Below are 18568 nucleotides of genomic sequence, written 5' to 3'. Positions count from 1 at the left end.
AAAACACTGTTTGAAACCTTTTTTTTTTCCCTCTTACACAGAGATAGCTTGTATCCATAGCCCTCTGTAGCACTAGTTTTAATTGGAAGTCCTCAGGGAGGTGTTACAAGGCACCTGAGATAAGGTTTGATGATGAAGACAACAGTCTGAGCGTGAAGTGAAAGCCACATGGCCGTGGAATTCTTTGGAGAAGGTTGAGAACAGATTAACTTGGGGACAGCTTTACAAGAACATCTTGTAAAATATGGCAAAGATATTTTGAAACAACGTCTAGAAGTTTTACTTTATTCTTTAAGAGATTCAGAAACACGGAAGGGCTTTGTGGAGACTCATCTTCCCCATGCTGTTTTTAGAGGATGTTTGAGAGAATAAGAAAAATACAGTTAAGATGCTGCTCTAGTTTTAGATGTTAAACATTCTCCAAAAGTCCACGTGTTAAAGGCCAGATCCTCAAGGTGGCGCTATTGGAGGGTGTCATGGACTTGTAGAAGGTGGGACATTGTGGAAGATGCTTGGGTCCTTGGAGTGCGGACTTGAAGGAATTGTGGGAACTGAGCCCTTTCCTCTCTCATTCTTTTGCTTCATGGCTATGAAGTGAGAAGTTGGCTCCTACACATGGGCCGTCATTAGCACCTAAACATCCCCACCAGGAGTCTAAAAGCAATTGGTCCATCCAATCATACACTGGAACTTCTAAAATGGTGAGCCAAGGCAAACCTTTTCTCTTTATTAATTATCTTCAATATTTTGTCATGGTGACGGGAAGCTGACTAGCACCAGAGCCTAGGGCAGTCCAAAATGTATCACACTCAGGTGGAAGATATGAATGAAGGCCTAAAGGGGGCAGGAGAGACTACACAGGAGTCGAGCATTCCAGAATTTGGAAGAGTTGAAGCGCATGTTGAGGTTTACATCAGTGACACAGCAGACAGTACTGCCACGATCCTAGACAGGTCACACATAGCTTGGTAGGCTAAGTAGGCAATTTTTAAAACAATTTGCAATGCAAGTTGTGGCAGGATATCAATAAAGAATATCAGGCCAAGGCTGTAAATTCACATCTAGTCACCAGGAAAAAGATCATGTTCATATAAATTGGAGAACATCAGTATCTGGCTCTGGTTTTCTACCTAATGACTCCTGGAAACTGTGGGGGTTTTTGGTACTACCTTTTAAGCACAAGATAATGTTTTCACATGTATGTCATTTATTTGCTTGAAACTTCAATAATAAAGGCAGTGTGTATGTGTGTCTCTGAGTATGTCTGCTCATGCAAGTACAGTTTCTGTTAACTAATGGAAGAAAATAATTCAAAATGAAATTTTAAAAGTATTGAATCAATACTTGCCAAGTTTCTAGTCCAATGCCATGGGACACCCAGCAGAATAACAACTGAATTGGCCATAGCAAGAAGAATGTCCTTCCTTCCGCAGTAAATATTGTTACTGAACACATATTTTCTATTGCTATCACTTGACCTTCAATAATACTCTAATGGATTGCTGCACGCCAAAAAAAAAGCTCATAGTCACTGTGTTAATAAAAAACCGTCTCCCCAATCACAAATTCTTCTTGTCAAAGCACTAGCTACTGGATTAAAAAATAAAATTCAGATGGAATAATGAAACAAAACTCTCTAAAGTGCTGATGAAATGTCGTTAATAAAACTCACATGAATTAATCCCCTACATGTGGAAATTATTGATTTACATTTTAATGAAAACTGAGTGTTACTTAGAAATGGCAGACTTTTCAAAATAGAGCAAAATAAATTTTCTTCAGAACACTGACCGGCAGTTCTGAGAAATCTTGTGGTCTATTAAAACATCCATCCCCAGCTTCATCAGAGTCTGAGAATTTACAGACTTATTTCATTTTTCCTATCCTACCCCTTATCTCCTTTCTTCATTCTAATTTACAGCATTTGTCAAAGCCAGATAGGATGAAAGTAATGGGAACAGGCAGCTATGGGCAGATTTGGTTGTAAATATAGAAACTAAAGCCTTGGAGCAATATCTGCATCTCATCCACTTGGCAGCGATGTAGATGTTCAGACAAGTCAAACTTCCACTGGAAGGTATGACTATAAATAAAATGCTCCCAAGGAGAAAGTAACCAAGTGGCCCAAACTTGCGCCGGGTCCTTTCCACTACTCTGTCAAGCCAACTTCAGCTGACCTCCCCAATCTTTATATGAGACACATTTAACATCCTAGTCATAATCTGGCACAAAACTCCCTGGGATTAATGTGAGATGAGCCATTTTTTAAATAGTCAGGAAACTTGACAATGGTTCAGCCAGTTGGCATGAGGAAGAATCTGAAAGGTCCTAAGAACATCTTCTAGTGGCTCAGCATCCATCATTACAATGTTAACATGTCACTACCGCCCTATTCTTTATTCTAGCATCCATGGTGATAATCATTTAAAAACACTTTACAGGGATTAAAAACTATCTTGGAAAACTGACTCGTTGTGCAAATTTTAGGGGCCACCCTAGTTGAAAGAAGCCATGATTCATAAATAATGAATAACTATAGTATTTTTCAACAAATAGAAGACCATCCTGTTTAACTGGAAATGTATAAGGTTAATGTGTTTTAAGAACTAAAAGGAGAAGAATGATTGGAGGTAACAGTAGAAAGGAGGAGTGGTCTCAGAGGCAAATGGCAGATTAAGGCAGTAGGAACAAATGAAGGCAAGAATTTGAATCAATAAATGGCATATTGACATGGTCTCCTAGAGATGAGGAAGTTGACTGAGAAGAGAGACCTGGTCTGGGGCTCCTACACTGCAAGGTCTGTACTTGACCTAAAACCAGTATCCCTTCAAATAAAACAGCCTTCCCACGATGGACACTTCCTTTCTATGAGCATTAAGGTCTCAAATTTGCTAGTTAAGGCATAATTTGTGGTGACAGTTTCACAAGTCTACACATATCTCCGAATCACCAAGTTTTATATATTTAACTATACTAGTTACCTTTCACATTCCTGAAGCACAATACCTGGTACCCACAAGTTAAAGGAAGGAAGGTTTGATTTGACTCATGGCTTCAAGAGACTCACTATATGGTTGGCAGGCTACAAAGCAGAGACATCACGGTAGAGGGGAGTGATGGAGCAAAGCTGGTCACGTGATGGCAGCTAGGAAGCAAAGTAAGGGAACAGTGTTGAGCAGAAAGGGCAAAGCACCAGACATACACTTCAAGGCCGCAGTTGCATGACCCACCTAGATACACCTACAAGTTTGCTGCACCAGTTCCTGAAGTGAATCCCAAAGTCAGTTAAGATGAAACTTACTGCAACCCCACAAATGTCATTAAATACATTTCAAATACAGCTGCTTTTACGCCAACCATACTTCAAGAAAGCGGTTTTTAAAAATTGCTTTAAATAAAATCTTGTGTCTTTTTTTAATGCAACATCATATTATGTACAAAATACATTAAATGTAATACTTCCAACTACACATATCAGACTCAGATGGTGTCCTTTGCCCTTCTACAAACATCTTTCTACAATCTAATAAGGAAGGAGTGAGTCCTTCTAGGTGATTTCAGAAGCTAATTTAACTAGCTCTTATGCCCCCATATGCTAGCAGGAAATGTACATTGCCTGGAAATAGTCAGCAATAGAATGCAGGTTGGGGACCACGCAGCATCATCAACACTCTTTCCTGAACATGCTGCCTCCAGAGTTCACACCTCCCTCAAGACACAACTTTGATAACCCCTTAAAAGAGGCAACCTCTTTCCAATGGCTTTGAGGATAAATTCCAAACTTAATGCAGTGTGCTGCATAGCAGTAAGTCCTTCAGAGATGGCTCTATTTGCCACTTTCATCTCATTTCCATCATCAAGATCTTTCTTGCAAAGCCTGGGCTCCAACCAAAATGACTCGCTTTTTCATTCACAACTTGTCTGTATAGTCTATTATCTCTGCCAAGAAGAAAAATGGGCCTCTTTGCTCCTTGAGACAAAATATGTGATCTTTCTCCACTATTCTGCTCAAAGTTTCCAAGTTTGGGGAGACCTCCATAACTGTAAGCAAGCATGATGACCCTACTCCCTGTCCCCAATAATACCTTCCTTAGCATCTGTGAAACTGTTTCTAGATAACTCTTGCATGTCTGTGTCTTTCGTTCTATAAAGAGCTCCTTAAAGATGCGACTTCCTACTCATGTGTGTTTTCCCAAATAAGAATCAAACAAATCCTTGGAGAATAATAAATGGGTCAGTGAATAAATGAGAAGCGAGAGCCATAGAAGAAAGCTACGCATGTGAGGGAATGTTAAGTTAGGTGAACCTATATGCCAGAGTACTCACCCATTTTGAGAGCATTGACTCCTCTGCTAAAATCAAACTGTATCCTCGTGGAGAACCAAACCTCTTAAAGTATATGGAAGTTGTGCTACGTGTTGATAAAACATATTTGAGTCTGTAATGTTTTATAAAGCGACCCTTATGTTGAAATAAACAGATCTTAGTTTTTAAAATTGTCTTTGACAAACACAGGACTCTGTGTCCCTGTATTGTTCTAAGCACTTGACAAATATTAGTTCATGTAATCATCAGAGACTAATGATGGTAGATGCTGTTAGGATCACCCCCACTTTACAGATGAGTAAACTGAGGTATTAAGTACTTAAATGAATTCCCTGAAGTCTCACAACTACTAAGTAAGACGCTAACATTGGAAGACATGCCGGTAGCATCAAAGCCCATGCACTAGCACCAGATGATGCCAATTGTATGATTATATAGTCTAACAATACAATTGAAGAAAAAAAATCTCTTAAGTATAATTTATCAAAGGCATACACAGTAAGAGCCCAGTAAGTCTGGTGCAAACTTAAGGCTGGTCTCTATACACGCTGACATTCCAACTTCAGGATCTTCCCATTAGATATGTGCAAGGCATTGTGTTCAGCAGGAGAGGAAACCAGGGTGATAACAACAAGCCCTGCCCTCAAGGCTCTAAGAGGTTTGCCCAAAATAGCTGTCAGCTCCAAGAAAACTAAAGATCTTCATAAATTTGATTAATAAGTTACTGGAATTCTAAGATGAGTACAATTATATGTCAATGTGGAGATCAGAAAGAAAGCATACGTGAAAGTCCTTGAATTTGAGGTGCGTCAGGAAGTTCAAGTAAAACCAAGTGAGGAGAGATGGGCCAAGGGATTACAGTAAGTGTGTTTCAGAATACAGGAAGTGTGTTTCAGGATAATGGAGCCCTCTCACTTTGCTGGAGCATGGGAAGGCTGAGGAGATAGGTCAGCAAAGGCAGGAGGAGGTTTTTTCCTGAACCACGGTCAAGCATTCCTGACAGAAATTTGTCTTGTTTCCATAGCAACCAGAAACCTTCAGACTGTGGAGGAAGGAAACAGCAAGATCCTATGAAACACTCAGGAATGAAGAAACTACGGAGAATAACTTTAACAGAAAAAGTAACCCAAGCAACAATTAATATTGCTCAAGGCAACTTAGTTTGTAGCTAATGAGAATGACTCCCCAAATGAGTCCATAAACTGTAGCAAAGAAAGAGTTAAAAAACAAAACTTTAAAATTGCTTAAATCACACTACTTGGCCATTACATGACAGATCACATAACTTATGTGCATATTTGAAGTAGGGTAAACAGGGAGAGAAGCCGTAGCTGTATCATTCTAAAACAAGCTGCATGTTGAGTCCGCATAATTAAAAAGTTAAGTAAAAATGAATTACTCAGGCCAATTAACACCAGGAAAGCGAAGCACCTAGAGCTGTGAAACTTTTTGTTATTCAATTTTCAGCTGGAAACCAGGTTTAGGAAATCTCTTCAAGTTTATGGAATGTGAAACACAGCCAAATCAAGATTGTTCACCTCCAAATTCCTGTCTTCACTACGGCATCATTACACAAATATTCAAAATGATGGCTCCAAATAATATTTTAATACCTTATAATTATGCAAAAGTGAATGTGATAGTTTATCATCGTGTACTAAAAAAATAATGCCCTCCTCAAAAAGGCAAGGTCATGGCTTTTGAAACTAAAGGGGAAAAATCTTTACATATGAAATAACAATTAGGCAGATGGACTTTATCAAAATGTAAATAGAACTCTGAAAAAATTATGAAGATGTCTCCATAATCCAGAAATGCTGCAATTTTGCAAGTCTTAAAGTTATCATTTTACTGCTACTCAGTAAAATCATTTCCACAGAATTGTGGAGAATAGTATATTTTTGCATTCAATTAATTACACCTCAAGCCTTAGCCAATCTATTTTTAACAATAACTGCAGCTGATTACGTTCACAATTAATCTAGAAATAAACCTAGTGCTCTGTAAGCTTTTGTGAGCTATAAACTTGGCTTCTGCCCTCAATAAGAGAAAAATACTTTCATTCAGTCCCTGGTGCTAAAGAAAACAGGGCAAACATTCTACACACATGTTTCTCCCTATTTTCAGAAGCATGTGTTGATCCTAACCCAGGATTAAACCAGAGCATTTGAAACCTAGCAAATTTCTTGGATCCTCTCACACCAGTTGAATTCTCCCAGGTTAAGAAAAGTCATCAGTAAGGGAAGAGGGCACATCTATTAGGCCTGGGTTAGGAGCCACTGTCAGCACAAATGCATTAACTCAAAACAGAGTTTTAGAAAGTATGTAAGGAAAGATATGCACTCACACGTAGACAGATAAAACCCGCAGACATGGGCACTAAATCACACACTCAGAATTTTAAAGGAGGCACGCGCCACTGACACGCCACAAATGGAAAATGCACCGGTGTGTCTAGGAGCAGTCTTCCGGTATGATGTTGGCACCACTGGTTGTCTCCCTTACGCCAGAATCCTAATGAGAACAATTCCCAATGGACTGCTTAACATGAAAGCTTGTGGTCACAGCAAAATGACTCTTTGGGAGCCGAATGAAAGCATGAGTGCATTATGTACACATCATCTAACAGATGCTGCTTCTTAAAACAATAAGCAATACATGGGAAGAACTGCAGCGTGATTCTGATGTTTCTAAGCAGGTTCCCCTCGCCGAAGGTCAGGGGCTCCTGGAATGAGAGGCCATCACCTCGGTGAGATCCTCTTCTTCCCACAGTTTTCTTTCTCGCTTTCTCTTCTCTTTCATCCTTTGCTTCTGTAGCCCAAACTAATCACTTCCTTGTATTAAACCAATATCCTGGTTGCACGCTGTTATTATCTGTCTAAAATTGCTCCAAGTCCAATTCTTAAGCTACATGCTTTCTACTGCAACCACCAATAGCTCTTGCCTTCTATTTCTGTTCTTCTTGATACTGACTTTTTCTGTTTCTAATTACAACGATTAAAAAATCTGTGCAATGCTAGAGCCGCAGGCGGCACAACAGTCTTGAATAACCTCCTCGGAATGCCAGTGTCTCACTATGCTTTCTGCTATCACTTTAAAAGAAGCATCCAGTATTTTTTCATGCCTATAAAAACAACAACAAAAAATTAATAAGGTATTTTGGGAGTAACATAAAAGATACTTTTCCAATGGTCAAAAAAATGTGTATCCTCATCATATGCTGCTCTCAAGTAAAAAAAAAAAAAGTTCAAATTAAATCCTATTTCTTAAAATGCTATTTCAAAATTTCAAGTCCACAGTGGGCAGCTAACATAGTAACTTGTTTTCTTTGTGTTTGAAAGCACATGAGTTGCACAATATTTTGTAAACAACACACTTATCTTTCTCCGTAGATTACTCAGTGTATGTTTATTGTACAACTGATATGTTATGCATTGAACAACATTAATATATAAGTTACTGGAAGGTCCTACAAAGAAATCTGCCCAGGAAATTGATCATCTGTTTAATAGCATAAGAAATAAATTCACAAAAAACTAACCAACATGAGTGGCAAAAGAAGAGTATCAAGCTTTCTATCTTCTAAGCACTTTCCAAAGTATTCTCATGCCCAATACCATATTTAATTCTCACACATTAACTTCATAATCGAAACAACACCATATTACAAAAGAAAAGACCAAGATTCAGAACAGTCAAGGTAGTTGCTCAAAGACATAGTTAAACAGAAAAGCTGAAATTATTTTTTTTGAAAACCTTTTAGTGCCAAAAATTCTTTTAATCACTCTATCAGTTAGGATCTAGTCAGGAAAACAGAAATCACTCCAAGAATTTCATAGAAGGAATTTGGCAGGGAATGACCAAGGTGTTGCAAGAGCTTAAAGGTGAGGCATGCCAGAGTTGAGCAACAGCCACTCTCAGTTGCATTTCTGAAAGGACAGAGATGGTGAGATAAAGCTGCTGCAACCCTGCTCCCCAGGGCATCCTGGGGGGAGGAAGAGCAGTCCCGAGAGGTGCCCCACAGGCCTGAGAGCTGGGCTACCTGGAATCACAGAATAGTCATTGCCTAAAATATGAAGAAAGCAAGACTCCAGATCCTAAGAACAAGAATGTCTTAGAAGCGTCATGCGGGAAACCTGATCCAACACAGAAGGGACATTCTGGGGACTGAGTCTGGGAAGAAAAGTAAAAATCTCTCTTTCAATAGCTAGGAAAATTAATCAATCTCTGTTCATAGTAAGAAATCAAAATCTCCAGGAACTAGGGATTTTATGGTACTGCATAAGCTGATAAATTATCAGTTGTATAACCTCAAGGTTGGCCACGATAGTCTTCACAAGATGTATTCTTTTGCGTACATTTAGGGTTATGATTATAATGTCCCATTTGCATTCACTCTGAATGTGAAAAGCCAGATTCAGGAGGGCAGTGCTTCAGTGGATCTTGTAGCACAAGTCTCCAGTGTCACTAGACTAGGTGACCGGAGGAGGCCATCAGTATCGTCTCCTCCATCTCAGGTCCCTTCCATGCCTAGCATTGGCCTAACAAGGAAGGAAGCCATTTATCCAGTGATCCTGGCCAACATCTTTGCAAAGGCCATCCCCAAGAGATACAGCATAAGCACAGAACAGAGCTTGGGTCCAGGAGGCGGAACCCTAAGACTGGCTCAATGTCATTAGAACTGGTAAGAAATTTCAGAGCACACAGAGTTTCAAGAAAAAAAAGTTCACTTTGTGATATGAAAAAAAATAAAATTTTGTTGAAGATGGTTTTAATACGAGCCTTCAGTAGGAATTCAGGAACATGTAGAGAAGAGGAAAGGATATAGTAGAAAAGAAAAAGGATTATCAAAGCTAGAGTCCAAGGTAAATCTATGTTTAAGGATAGCAAATAGCCCAGCAAGGAGAAAAGAAGTTGACAAAATGTTAGGCATTTCTATAAAAAAGGGATTGAGATTACTATGGGGAGAGACTTCAAATCCAATCTGAGAAGGAGGTGTTAACACTAAGCAATGTACAAGTACAAAAGCAGGAAATCTAGTAATGTAGAAAAAAATGAGATAATAGAAGTTAGATGAAGCCCAAACAACTTTTGTCCACCGTATCTCCTTGTCTCCCACTAACTATTCACTGGCCTGTACTCCAAAGCTGAGAACCCATCCCAAGTATCCATCTGTCACATTATATTTTGGAAAAGTCTCCTTATAGCTTCTTGCACTTGCAGTCTATGCACTCTTCCACAAAGCAACCAAGACTCTTAGCCCATTCTTCTTTAGCCAATCTCCATTAAGGAGAATCTGTAGTGTGGCCTGCAAGGCTTCCCATGATCTCATCCCGCGTCCCTCTCTTTTCTTCACCCCTACCACATTTTCTCTCTCTTCCTGTTTCAGCCACATCAGAGTTTTGTAAGTTCCCCAGCTATGCTACCTGAGTCAAGTCTGCTACTCCCTTTGTCAAGAACACTTTCTTCCTGTTCTATCTTTCCACATGACTGCTAAAACATTATTCTTCTAACTTCACATCTCACTACATTTCTGTAGGGAAACCCAACCTGACCACCCAGACTACGTAAATTCTCCTGGTTATATGCTCTTACACTACCTTCATAAATGCGCTCACAGTTGAAACTGTCTGGTGCCTGAAGAGGAATGACAGAGAATGGAGAGTCAAAAATCACTCCCACCTTTCTGCCTGCATAATCCAATGGTCAGAAGGTGTCTTGGTTACTTTTCTCTCGTTGCTGGGACAAAATACCCAATGCCCAAAATGAAGGAAGGAAAGGTTTATTTAGCTTACAGTTTGTGGAGGTTTCAGTCCATACTTGGCTGGCTCCGAGGCAGAAGGTAGCAAAGCAACAAGAGCAAAGGGGGGAATGGCAGCCGAACAGCAAAGCAGCCAGAGCAAAAGGGAGGAATGGTGGCAAGCAGCTTCTTTCCCTGCCTTACTTACCTTGTAAACAGGCTACCCCCACCTAAGGGGTGTGTAGCTCTCACATAATCTCCATGCCCTCCTCTTCCACAGGCTCAGGATGTATACAAAGCAAACACCCTGGCTTCCTGCTAAGTCACTTAGCCAAACCCCTAGACTCCCCAAGTTGACACAATGTATCAACCATAACAGAAGGACACAGAAGGAGAAAGAGTTCTGGTGCAGAAGTCAGAAGCTGTTGTTTGAGCACGTCGAGTTTCAGGCGTCTTTGGCACAAACAGATGAGATTATTGGATAAGATATTAGATGTTCTGATCTGGGAACAGGGCACAGAGGAGATCCTAAGGGTATCAAAGTGTCTAAGTCCGTCTTCCCTGTGCTGGGACTCACCCATCGTCTATCAAACCCTACAAACTAAATCCTGGATTCTCTTTCCACGTCTACATTCTCCCTAGAGTGATGAAACCATTCTTCTCTGGTTTCATACTTTATTTTTATAAAGAGAATCTTAAATTTCATCCTCCGGACTGATTTCTCCTCTGGGCACCGAGACCTGTAGGGAATGGTGGTATTTCAAAACACCAGAGGGAGGGGCGAGTATTCCAGGAATGTGGTGGGAGATTTTAAGTCAAGCTGCCAAAACTAAAGCTAAAAGTAATAATTATGGGCTATTGACATTATAAATGGTCATTTACATATTTCTAAATCATTACACACACACACACACATATATATTATGTGAAAAATAGAAAGGAAATAAAATAAAGTTGGTAATCCCCCCTTTCCTCTAATTGCTCAGAGGGCTCAGCAAGGCCTTTCTGAGTTCAAGCTGAACCTGGGATGAGAAGGAGCACATTTTTCAGGGCGATATGTCTGAAAGACAAAAGAAGGGAACCAGGTGAAAAAGAAAAACATTTCAGACAAAAGTGACACAGACATGGAGCCTCCGAGGTGAGAAAGGTTACAGAAGGATTGAGAGACTCCAAAGGTTCCTGGGAGGAAAAAAATACGCGGTCCATGCTCAGTGAGAGAACTGGGGGAGGTAAGAGGTCATGGGGATCTCCCAAGCTTCCATCGCCGCCAGAACCGTTCATAGATCACCTTAATTGTCCCTCGCCACTGCTTCCATCTCTCCTCCGTGGACTCCTCACCTGTCACTGCTCTCCCCCGCCCCCCTCCCCACCTATTCTACTCTGTCTCCTGGTTCCCTCTGGAATGTCCTCTACGCTCCCCTTCCTTTCACCGTCTTTCACTTCGGGCTTTCAGCATAAACACAAACAGCAAGCAGAGGCAGTTGCTCTGTCACCTGATGTCAGTGCGGCGCTTTGTTTACTACACCTGGGTCTTAGTCTTCTTGCGATAAACCTGCAACTGAGCTTCCGTGGATAACTAAAGTATGCTATTCTCTAGTTCATTATTTGACATTACCGTATTAATCTTGGTGTCCTCGGTACTTGGTCTTGGAAAATAAACAATAAATGTTCCTTGCAAAATGAACAGACTTAGAGGCAAGAGATAAATATTAATGAGCTAAAAAAATTACTTGTTTAGATGGATGTAAACTGTATAGATTACATCAGAAAGAATAATGATAACTAATTTCATGTTTTAAATTCTGCATAAGACTGGCATAATTTGCATTTCTCTGAACTGTAAAAAAAAAAAAAAAACTGCTTTTTGGGGGCCTCTGTTCTATAGAAGATAATAATGACCCATCTTAGGTCAGTCCAGGTCTTTGAAATATTAGCGTAAATGTTTTCTCTTGTCTCCTTTGATTCCTCCTTTCTATTCCCTGCCTCACACAGTTGTTCAGTCGCTTGCTGTTTCATTATTTGGGGGATATGCAGGAGATAGATGGAACTGGTAAGCAGCAGAGGCTGTGGAGACAAAAGGCAGGGACCAGCCCCACGGAGCTACTTCCCTCTTCCTCCACAGGCTGTGTGAGAAATTCCCACCACCATCTTGTCTGATCTAAGCACAGATGATAGCGGCTTGCTTCCTTCCATGTCACCTCACTTCTCTGAAGGAGACGGTTTGAGCTCCCAAATGTTGTGGCCGTTGAAAAAGAGAAACAATGCAGGATACTTTGGGAGGAACTCAGAGAGGTGGGAGGGCGTGGACCAACCATAATTGTGCTCAGAGTCAGGTCAGGTAGCCCGGGGAAAACAGATATGCAAGTGCTTAGCATACCTAACATCCGGGTCTCTCTACAGAAGCCACAGTCCCTGGCTAGGTGCGCGGACACTCCTTTTAATTGGTTCACAGACAAGGCGGGAAGTCCATCAGTGCTGACAGGTCTCTCCGAGTGAGTCCAAGTGTGGTTCACATGGCCAAGGACACACTGACCCCTCAGACACAAACCCACCCACATTTCCTTCCTATTCCCATCAGGAAACTCTCACCTAATATCCTAGTAAGTCCAACATTTGAGTTTTTCTATCTCTTTTCTAGCCTATTGTCATGACATAAAAACTGAATCTTGCCTCCTCTAGGGGTTTTCCTTTTATATTTTCAAGATCATTTTTCCTCTCAACAAAATCAGGTCTTTATAGAATTGGTTTATCCTCCTGCATTCTTGCACACTAATCACAATTGTTCTTGAGGCAAAGTGTATGTCTCCTTTGGAAGAATAGCATAATGTACAAGAAATACAGAAAAGAAAACCACAATGATTAAATGATAACATAGCAGCTTAAGATTTCACCCTTACTTACCATCTTTAAAGTGGAGATAATATCTACTTTTTCTGCCTCATGGGACTGCTGTAACAATCATAAAAAATAATGCATCAAAATATGAAAGTGAAGTCTCTGGCAGGAATTTGCTTTCTAAGGAGTAAGGTAAAATTCCTGTATGGTTAAAAAAAAAATTACCCTGGAAAATGTCTTCAATAATCAACAAAGAATTCACACTTTATGCCTTTAATCCTGTACTGTCCTTCTTGGGCTCACTGAATGCTGAGAAGGACTAAACTAGTGGGAAAGAAAAGGGAAAGCTCTATGCCTGTTTTCAAGCATTCAAATCGTTGTGTATTTTACCAATAGTCCAGAGAAGGACTGAAAAATTGGCAGGAAATTTTTTTTGTTTGTTTGTTTTTCTCCGGTACCGGGAACCGAACTCACGACCTTGCGCTTGCCAGGCAGGCGCTTTTGCCGCTGAGCTAAATCCCCAGCCCCTGGCAGGAAATTTTAAATGATTTTTACCTACAGGTTTAGTCATTCCAGTGGATGTTAAACCACTATGCAATTAACAGATTTGTTCAGGCTTTAAAGACTTAAAAAATAGTATTGCAGCCCTTTCCTTCTGCTAAGGCCACAGCTAGCAGGATGCATCATTGCAACACCTTAACACAGCATGACAGCACAGTGTCCCGACATGGAGTCTCACGAGTGGGCTTATCCCAAAGCTCATGACCTTAGCCCACTGTTAAGCTCTTGTCCGCCTGGGCTGCTCCTCTCATTACACATAGACCTCAATCATTTAACAACTTCTTGCTCTTGATATAGATTTCTATTAGACGGAGACGCCAATAACTCACTTCATACTTATGTGCCAGGCTAATGGTGACAGACTGTAGGAGCTCCGCACAATATGGACAGGGCTGGCAGGCATTTCCCGCTAATCACAACCATCTGACACTCTCAACCTACAGAGGGTTCTGCTGCCTTTTATCTGGAATGTGTCAGATGAGTGTAGGAGAGCTGGAAGTAAAACCTTCCCTGAAATGCTAGCTAAAGCACCAGCCAGACCTTGCAAAACTAGTATGACCTCTTCCCATCCCAGTGGGAAAATGTGAAAATGCGTGTTCTAGAATGAGCTATTGCTGCCCTTTTATTGTACTGTGCAAAGAAAAATGTATCTTATACAAACCAGTGCTTTTACTTTACCTTAAATGGCACTAAAACCTGCTTAGTGCAGAACTGGTAGCTATTAGGAATATAGGTCTCCAAAGCCCTATAACTGTAAATTTCACTTTAGCCATACAAGAATGATGTAAAGTCTTTGTAGAAAAAAATATACACACATTCTCAAAAGGAAATAGCTAAAAGTTGAGGGGCAGAGAAGGTGGCTATAAAGGGCTGAAGAGGTCTTTCCAGTAATGGAACTATTTTGTGTCTTGATTAGTGATTATATAAATCTAGAAACATAATAAAATAGCGTAAAACTTTACATACATTTGTACAACATATTAATAAATTCTTTGTCTAGAACTAAAGTCAATTTTCCTATTCTGATAGTGTACTATAGTAAATAAGACCTTACCATTGATGGTAACTGAATAAAGGATGCATAGGGACTAATTATTAATCTTAAAAGCTTTTATTTGTTATATTTGTGATCTTAAATTAGTGTGTTCAAATTAATTCCTACAACATTAGAAGATATATGAACCACCTTTTCATCTGGTCTGAAGAAAAAACTTTAAGAGTTTCTCACTTTCTTATTAAAGGCACGTGAAATATCTGATTTATAACCTTAAACTACTTGTACAAGTGATTTTTCATCCATCAGCCACTTATATTATGATCCTCAAAGTATGATCCCTCAGACATCAATATTAGGGGAGTTGCTAGAAATGAAAATTCTCCATCACTCCCCAGATTTACTCTTATGATGGGAAAAGATCAAAGAAGGGCACCCCATTAGTCAGCTTCCTGCTTCTGTAACAAAATACCTGAGATAATTAATTTCAAAGAGGAAAGCATTATTTTGGTCCACAGTTTCAGTCCATGGTCAGTTAGCCAGTTACTTTTGCGTATGTGGTAAGGCAGCATTTCATGGCAGGGATGGCAGGATGAAGCAAAGCTGCTACCCTCATGGCAGCCAGGAAGTGAAAGAGACTGGTGCCCACAGTCTCCTTTGAGGTCACTGCATGCCCCAGTGACCTATGAGCCCCCATTAAGTCCCACATCCTAAAAGTTCCTCCACCTTCTCTTAGTTCCAAGCTAAGGAAGAAACATTTAACACATAAGCCTTTGCAGAACATTCCGGATCCAAACTATTATAGGCAGTAAAACGATCTTTTGCAATAAACCCTTCAAATAATTTCACAGACATTTAGAATTGAGAATCGGTTTTCTATACCTACATTGCAGTAAAATATCTAATGAACACATTTTTTAAAAGAGAATAAATGTACACAGTTTTAATCTTTGGCAAAGGCCCTTCATTTTGCCTCCACAATAAGCCAACTCTTGGTACTTCTTGAAGACCCAGCTCTAGACCATCATGCCCCACAGAGCCCCAGTTTTTAATTCTAGGATGATTCCCAGAAATGCCATCAAGAAAGAATATCAGCTGTAGACACAGCCTCATTCCTGAACATCCCCTATAAGTCTAGTAAACTACCATTTTAAAATTGACTTAGTAATTGTATTGTTACACCCTTATTTTATAATTCTTTTTGTAAATATTAAATGGTTATTCATTTCCATATATCCCTGACCAAAACTTCTAAATGAAATCTACTGATTGCTATTAGTAGTATTCTGGTGGATAATTCAAATTAAATATATCATCTCAAAGTCATTTCTACTTAATCTAGAGTCAAAGATATATTTCATCTGTTTATTTTAGGGACAATAGATTTTCTTCTTAATTGTGCTCTTCTTGGGCTGAGAATAGCATCAGTTAACAGTGCTACAATGGGACAACCTGTCTTAGAACACTCTGAGTGATATGAACAGGAAAAAAAAATACTAAAATCAACTACAATTAATTAATAAATGTATGAACATTTGTGAAAGTTTCAGTGAAACTGTGTTTTTTATATTTGTATTCTATCCAGTGTCCTACAATATGAAGTTTTTCAGCCCTTGGCTTCAATCGACCTTCATGTTCATGTTAGGTGTATAAACTTTACTCTAGACAGTTCCTAACTGGATATGTCTTGCTTTATAAATGGGTGGGAATTGAAACTCTCTCAGTAGCTAATCATACCACAGTGTCCCAAATGCTTGAAAGTTAATTACATAAAAGCAATTAATCTGGACAAATATAAGTCTTACAAATGTAAGGATTTGAGAAAAAATATCATAATGGATATGAGTATTCTCATTCCTGTAGTTACTAAAAATCCAAACAAGCAAAAATAATACCATATTTCACAATCATAAAATGTCTCAGCTGAACAAAACCAGTCACCCGCATTTACAAAATTCAGATTTAAAAGCCTTGTACTGACAAACTCTTTGACTCTTAGACATCTGCCCATAGTGTGAAACCATGTTCCATCATATCAAAAGAAAAGGAGCAGGAATAGGGAATGTGAGTGAGAATTTCCCATGGTCATAGGCTTCAAACAGAGAAAACTGAGTTTAAACTGTTTCTAAGGAAATTCTCTTTTAATTGCTTTGAGTCCCAAAGGAGCATGTCACTGAGGAAAAAAAAGTCAGAAAATAAAATTAAGACAAAAATAAATAAATATAGACACGAATGAAATCCCCAACAGGAAAAGTAAGAATGATCTTGATAAATCCTTCACAATTATATGAAATATAACTGATACACATCTCCTAGGAAATGTCATGTTGAGGAGCAATTCAGAAAAATCCAGCCCTTATTATAACAAAAGTACTTTTCCACAAAGCACCACAGCAAACAGATACAGAAACTAGACTAGAGCAATAAAAATAATATGAAATCACTCTGACTGGTTATTTAGAGCAAGAGCAATGTGCGTTTACCCTGAGAAAAGCAATTATAGGTAAGAAAAGTAGTAGGATGGTCCCGTTAATCCATTCAAAAGTCTGTCCTGAGAGCCCATGAAGTGCTGGAGGTATGGCCATAACTAAAACATGAAATCTTTGCTCCCAGGGAACCAAGAGGTGAAACCAGAGGCAGATTCACTCTGAAGCTAAGGAAGCAAAGTTTGCTCACGTCTTTCTGCTATACCTAATTTTTCACTCAGAATTTGAAACTTAAAAGGACCATCAAAATTCTGTAGGTTTCAGAGTTCCGTAGGTTTTCAAATCCCCACAAAACCTGGATTTCCTCCTGGATTAGTTAATGATCAAGCCATAAATAAACCAGGTAATTTCAGCTACTGAAAAGTGATACACAGGAATTAGCAGAAGGTGATTTGATAGAGAAGACAGAACTATTTTAAAACAGGAGGTCAGAGAAGACCTCAGGAGTTGATACTGAAATGAAAGTGACTTCAGTGAGTTTGGAAGAGGAACACATACTAATTTCTAAACATTATTTTGTATGGAATTTATTTACATGCATACCATGAATGAGACAAAAATGTATTCTTGCAATAGATGGATGTTAAATTTAGAGAGATTAATTAAAACTCTGCAGAAGTTAAAGTCAGCTCATATTTTAGTTTTCACAAGTATACTCAGTAGAATGCACAAGAATTGTTCTTTTTTGACTACCAGACTACAATGAATACACTGGTGTTTGATTTAGTTGTTCCTATTCCAATACCTCATGATTCTTTTAAAAGCATTTCAGCATTTTAAAATGAACATGGGGAAAACTTTAAAATCATATGGATTTTAAATCTTATTTTGAAGTTATTGTTCACATAATCTTTAAGTGACTTTTATATCTTCTCCTGTAAATAGAATAATTAAGAAGTAGGAAAATGGCCTTAAATGCCATTTTTCAACTCTAATAGCTATATAAAAATATTAACAGTGGTAGTTTATATTCATGTGGTGTATTTGTATATACCATAATCCAAGTCAAATTCTTTATATCTTCTCAAATTAAGAGGTAGAAGCACCTTGTTATACATTCGTGGTCTTTTCCCCCTACTGTTTTTCATCTAAAAGATGTTTTTCTTTTACTATGGAATTGCTGCTACTATTACAGCTCTATTTCTTCTGAGTTGTGTGCCCTCAAGTAAATATTTATAAAGTTGTTTCTTACCTAATATTAACTTCCACATCAAAACATTTCAAGCTGAGATCTATTTGGAATGTATCTATGTTGTTAGAATAAATCAATCAAAATAACTTTCCTCAGACTCACTTCTAACTCCAGAATCGTGATTTCCTTTCTACTAATGAGAAGCATATTGAGGTTTCAATGATACTTACAAGAGTTGATGAGGAGGGGGAAAAAAAAACAGAAAGAGAAAGTTGAAAAGCCACAGGGGGGAAAAAAGAGAAAGAGAAGGAATGAGTCCAATCTCATAGGAAAGGATCTTGAGGTTTAAAGACATCCGGTTTTAGACTTTCTTTGACTTTTATTCTTTTGGTGAGTTGAGCTTTACTCACCATTTATTTAGTTCAACTCTACTGCTGGTGCCTCAAGGTCATGCCCAAGGTCAATGGCAGTCTTGTGTCCATTTATGTCCCTTC

The 18568-nt window shown here is 39.0% G+C and overlaps 1 long non-coding RNA gene across 1 annotated transcript in view; it reads right to left on the bottom strand.

The window, feature by feature from the left end:
* The window catches only part of LOC102013737, a 91782-nt gene extending 81682 nt beyond the window's left edge, over positions 1-10100 (bottom strand). The window contains exon 1 of the long non-coding RNA XR_001234306.1: positions 10009-10100. This is a non-coding gene — a long non-coding RNA (uncharacterized LOC102013737). The remainder of the gene's footprint in view (positions 1-10008) is intronic.
* Positions 10101-18568: the final 8468 nt, after the last annotated feature.

The sequence above is a fragment of the Chinchilla lanigera genome, unplaced genomic scaffold (assembly GCF_000276665.1).
Source record: "Chinchilla lanigera isolate Chin_1 unplaced genomic scaffold, ChiLan1.0 scaffold00025, whole genome shotgun sequence".
In the NCBI taxonomy this organism is placed as follows: domain Eukaryota; kingdom Metazoa; phylum Chordata; class Mammalia; order Rodentia; family Chinchillidae; genus Chinchilla; species Chinchilla lanigera.
Note: the sequence above shows the minus strand (reverse complement) of the source record. Positions and strands in the feature narration are given on the sequence as shown.